Raw genomic sequence first — 5,877 nt, forward strand, 5'->3', positions numbered from 1 at the left:
TGGGCCGACTTATTCGTCGGTGCGTGAGACCGATGCGTGGCAGGTCGCGGAGTCGGTGCCCTAGTCGCTGTCCAGGGTTGAGAGACTGAATGCCCTTCTTCCTCGTAGAGGTTGCTCGCCTGAGGAGGATGATTAGAAGGGCGTCGAGGGAGCTGGGCGCGAATTCGCTCGTTTTCGGCGCGTAGTGCCGCTAGGTCAGCTTCATTAGCGGTCCGCATCGCTACTAGGTCAATTTCGTGCTTGGCATGCATGTTTTGCAGATCGGCATCATGTTGTTGCCGCATCTGTTCGACCTGGTCGATCAGTCTCCTCAATGTGGCTTCGTTATCCATGGTAGCTGTGTGATCTAGGTCGTCTATTGCGCGTCTGCTATGGCTTCTGGTGCAAACCATAAGCGTGGCCGATAAGAGCTGTCTTGATCAACCCCACGGTGGGCGCCAAATGTTCTTACCGGAATCTGTCATAGAGATGATCCGCTGGGTAAGATCGGTGAGCCTCCTTCACTGGTACGCTTATTGCTTCAAGATGGGGGTGGTACCTGCAAAAGAGACTCTAATGCTAAAGTTAGTGTTTTTCGGTGTATCAGTCTCGTATATGTAATGCACGTATCTTTGTGTAAATTAGGGTTTTGTTGGGCCTTGGGCCTGAGATCAGTTTATGACCTAATTGGATGTAGGGCTGACGTGGCCTAGCGCTTGTCCGAGGTCGTCTTGCGCTGTGATACCGAGCTGGGAGCTCGGCTTCGCGATACGGATAGTACACTTTTGATTTTCATTTTTCTTCTTCTTTTGTGTTTTCTCATGTCTTCTTTCAATTTTTCTTCTTCTTGTTTAAGAATTCTCAACTTCTCATCTAGGATAGCAAGTTTGGCCTCTCTTTCAATTTTCTCCTTCTCTTTTTGAAAGACCTCTTGCTTCTTCCATAGTTTAAGTGATTTTAGCTCTTTTGTTAAGTAAGAAATGTTTTTAGGAGAGCTATCACTTCCACTATAGTTGGATTGTTGAGACATTTTAAACAACAAGATTTTTCTCTTCACACATAGATTTTAAGAAAATAATATTTTTGGAAGTACTAGACTTGGCACTTGGAGGTCTAAGAGTACAAATTGAACTTTGGAGGGAGGTGAGCTACTATCGAGCCACTTAATAACCAAGCCTCTTCAAGTAAAAATTTCTAAACCCCTTTGTACTTTGCCTTGCACAAAATGTTTTTCACAAAGTTCTTTTCAAAAGAAAAATAACAAGCAAGTGCCTAATGTGTACAATTAAGCAATGCAATCAAAACTTGAAAACATAAATTGCTCAAAACATAAATTGCATGAAAACTTAAAGACAAGAAAACATAAACTAGACGTGGAAAGCAATTAAACCTAGGTGAGAGCTTGAAAGGCACCAAAGACCTTCAAGGACCCTCTCACAAGTACTAAACGAAATTACTATGAGAAAACTTAAGGAGAGATGGAGATACACCAAAGGCACTCCAAGACACTCCTTAATAAAGGCCTTGTACAAAAATTTGGAAATTAAAAGATTACAAAGATGAAATGTAAATTTTACACCAAATGAAATGCAAATTCACATTCAAATGAAATGCAAATTTACACCAAATGAAATGTAAATTCACTTAAAGAAAATTTAGTTGCTGCACCAAGAATTTTAGAAACAAAAATCAGCCACTAATTTAGTGACAACTTTAGTGACGGATTTGGTATTGAAATTTTTGAAGAAAAATTTCCGTCACTAAATTTGTTACTAAATTCTTCACAAAAGTTTTGCTCCTTCTTTCTCCAATTCATCCACCTAGCTTGCAGCCTCTCAATGTTTTTCACTCCTCTTTAGAAGCAACCTTGATGATGGTTACTCCTAGGTGTTTGAATTTCCAAGAATCTAATCCAATGAGAAACAAGCTCCTAGGTCACCACCAAAGTCCTTCAATATTGGCTAACCTTGAGCTTGGCCTTCAACACCTTCCAAGAGGCACTCAACACACCTTAAGATGCTGGAATATTAGTTCAAAAACTGAAAAGGAACAATTAGGAACAGCTACACCAATTGGTGGAAGAAAATGAGACAAGACTAGAAAGAATTCCACAAAAATGACAAGCAACAATTAAGGCAATTTTAGAAAGCTAGCACACAAAAGATATCCTATCAAAGGCACTAAAATCGATTACAAAATAAAAGCTAAGATTAGAAACAAAAATAAGACTCAAAAGATTGTATATGTGGCTGGACAGAAAATTGAAGATAGAGCACACAAAATGTTACCAAACCGAGAGCACTATTTTGCTAAAATTTTCACTCCTTGGCTTTTTCTTGTATTCTTTTCTTTTGTTTTCTTTTGTGATTTATTTTGTTTTTTTTTTCTTTGTTAACACAGGAGTTTAAAGCCTTTTAATCAAGTATTATTCTTAGATTTAAGCATAAAAATCTGCTGCAGAAATTTTCACACAAAACAAGAGGTGTTCACATGCAATGTTCAACTAGTGCTTCACAATTTTGTACTATTTTTTTGTCAAATTTTTAAGCACTCTTTCTCTTGTTTTTCTAATATTTTTAGAACACAAACACCTCTGTTTTGTCTGTTTTAAGTGCCTAAAAAGTGTTAAAAGTTTCAGCCACAACACAAGACTCAAAGAAACCTAATAGGAATTAGTGTTTAGTAATTTTTTTTGACAAAACTTTTAACAAGACATCATAGAAACCTAACTCTAGGAAATTTGCTAGAACTAATAGCAAATTATGAACTCAAATATGTAAAACAAAAGAACATATAGGTAAGGTTCAGATTCAATAAGAAAATACACAAAAAATTTCGGACACAAACAACACATAAAAAATTAGGTCAACAAGCTAGTCTAGGAATTTTCAACATGAAAATGACTACACATGACTTCTATGACAAAACAAGTGATTCAAAAATAAAAATAATGCAATATGAATGTTGTCCAATCACGGATACATGTTAAGGAATGGAGAGAGTCAAACAAAAGCAAAACGCACAAGTATAGGAACCTAAAGCACAAAACAATTGATTCACGGATTAATAGGAACAAACAAAAACATGAATCAATTTCTTCTTATGTGACATATAGGATCTATCAAGAAAATTTAGAAAATTTAGATCCATGCAGAAAACACATATTTAGACATAGGAGAAGGAAGAAACAACACGGATTCAACAAAAAAATTAGAACACCAAATCTCAAGAGCACTAGGCTCTAGATACCAAAACTCATGGAAGCACTTGGTGAAGATTGATGTTCATCCAAGCTTCCATGCAAGGACCGAAAATGCTCCATGAGGTTATCACGTTTTGACCTTGGAATTCTCCTTTGAAGAAGCTTCAATGGAGGAGAAGCACCTTTGAGGAGGTTTGGTTACCTCTTAGAGAGGTGAAGAAGCTTGAGGAACCAAGCTTCTAGGAGAAGGAACTTTGAGAGAGAACCTAGGAGAAGGTTTCTCACGAATTTTGACTCTTGAAAATGAGAGAGAAATATTAATTCTAATTCTCATAAATGTCCAAAAGTTATTACAAGAGAGGGTTTTACAAATATATAGGGGAGGTAGCTTCTAGGAGAAGCTAACCTTGACCATGGTTCACTAGGAACCATGGTAAGGTGTAGCTAACTATCCATGGTTTCTAAAACTTGTAGGAGAAGCTATCCTTGACCATGGTTCACTTAAGAACCATGGTAAGGTCAGCCTAACTTACAATGGTTTAGAAACATGGAGGAGAAGCTTCAAAAACTAGAAGGAAAACTAGTAATTTTCGGCCATGAACAAAAGAGAATGCTAGGCGGCCTTGGCTCCAAATTGCTCCAAGATTTATTTCAAAAATATTTGATTTGGTTTAGTTAGGTGCATCATATGATGATGAGACCTAGCTAAATCAAATCTATGAAAAATTAGGAGCAAAATGAGTCCAATATGCAAAATTTTGCCTAGGCCCAGTTCTGGCCGAATTACTAGTCACACCCTCAAGTATTGCTAAATGTCACCCCCTTTTCTCTACTGAAAAAATACAAAATGAATGTATCAACTAGGGAGGTTAAATGGAGATAAACTCTCCAAGTAGCCTACCTTAAAATCAATATACAAACACTAGAAAAAGCAAGTAAAGTGCCTCACAAATACAAAGGCAAAAATAACCTATACAAAAGAGCTACTATATGTACAAACATAAGAAAAAGGTCTTTAAGATCATCCCATTCCTCTTGGTTCTTTTAGTATATCACCTCTTGGATTCCTTGGCCTTGGCCATAATCTATCAAGAGGAAAGAGAAAGGTCGGGGAATGACGTTCAGGCATAGGCAAAGGCTCCGGAAGGCTTGCATCGCGGCCCAGGAGTTCGGGTGCAACTGGGTCGGCGCAACGTTCAATACCTGGAGAACCCCCATCTGGAAGTCGTTGAAGGGTAGCTTTATGCGTAAGTCTTGAAACCAACACATGTAGGCATAGAAGAAATCTCCCTCCTCGGACCCCCGATCCAAAAAGACGAAGTCGGTGTCGACCCCCTCGTCCTGACACGCCTCGGCAATTAAAGGCAGTTCTTCTTCCCCACTTTCGAAGCATTTCTCTAACGTCACAAATTTGTCTAACAAACCCTAGTCCGAGAAGGATGAGAAATAAATACTGACCTCGCCATCAACCCACTCGTATCCGGCCATCTCAACCGTCCCATAGTCGATCTTGACTCGGGTACTGGCTTGACCCGAGACCTCCTCATTTGGCCCATCATCTCCCGCCGCACCATCAACCATCTTGGCTTGCTCGGCAACCTCTACACGTGCTGACACATGGTCGACACCCCCGTCTAAGCCGAGAGAAGCTGCCATAAACCGTGGCGAAACCTCCACAACCTCGTCCCCGCTGTCTTCTCAGTCAGCAAAGTCGAAAGGAAACACTACCTCACATTGAATGGAAGGTAGTCTCGAAACCTCGCTTGAACTTGACCCCTTATCCTTGAACGAAGACGCTGACGCGTTGGAAGGCGAACAACTCCTTGCCGAGGAATACCCGCTCTCCATCTAACACGAAAATACAAAAAACTCACGTGCTCACCTTGCTCGGTTATCTCGGATACTCGTGTTCGCTAAAGGTACTCAGAGAATTTACAGCGCGTAAATTCCCAAAACACCCATCACCTATTTATAGGCAAGGTGAAATGGGGAGGTGAAAAGATGCCCCAAACCCGTAACCGTTGGATCTTGACTAACCAACGGTCCGTATTTGATAGCTGTTGGGCTTTTAACCGCCAAGTCCAGCGTGGCGTAGTCTAGCCCTGCCCGTTGGGGTCTCGGTAGAGGCTTCTCATCTAACAACAGTGGTCGTTGGTCTAACTTTACTGTTCGACTCAGACAAACTGTGCGGCAACACCGAAGCCTCATGCGAGGCTGCGAAAGGTCAAACACAAAGTCATCGGATAATCACCCCGGCTTCCGGAGCTGACAACTCTTCCTCTGTCGACCGCCTCACCACTTTAATGATCGGTCCAACCTCGTCGCCCACATCTTTCGGCAACCGGTCAAGGTAACACATCGTGCAGGGAATAGGAAAGTCTAACTGCAATTATCGCCTTCGTCCCTCCGATCCTCGACGCTACGGGGGTTGTATACCGGAAGGTGACCAACAATACCGAATACAAAGCCTAGCTGATCAACGTGACCACGCCGAGCATGACTGCTCGGACAGCCTCGGCTCACGAGTGGTCTGACAAATCAGCTAGCCAACCAGTTTTGCACTGAACATATAGCAACACGGAAATAAACCAAACAATTAAGGAGGGGTTAATTTACGTAATGTGCCGGTTTGGCCCCCTAATTTCCCGGGGCCCAGTCCCTAATGACGGCCCAACAAGAGTCACTATAAATAGAGC

The sequence above is a fragment of the Cajanus cajan genome, chromosome 10, assembly GCF_000230855.2.
Source record: "Cajanus cajan strain Asha chromosome 10, NIPB_CcT2T_4, whole genome shotgun sequence".
Lineage (NCBI taxonomy): Eukaryota > Viridiplantae > Streptophyta > Magnoliopsida > Fabales > Fabaceae > Cajanus > Cajanus cajan.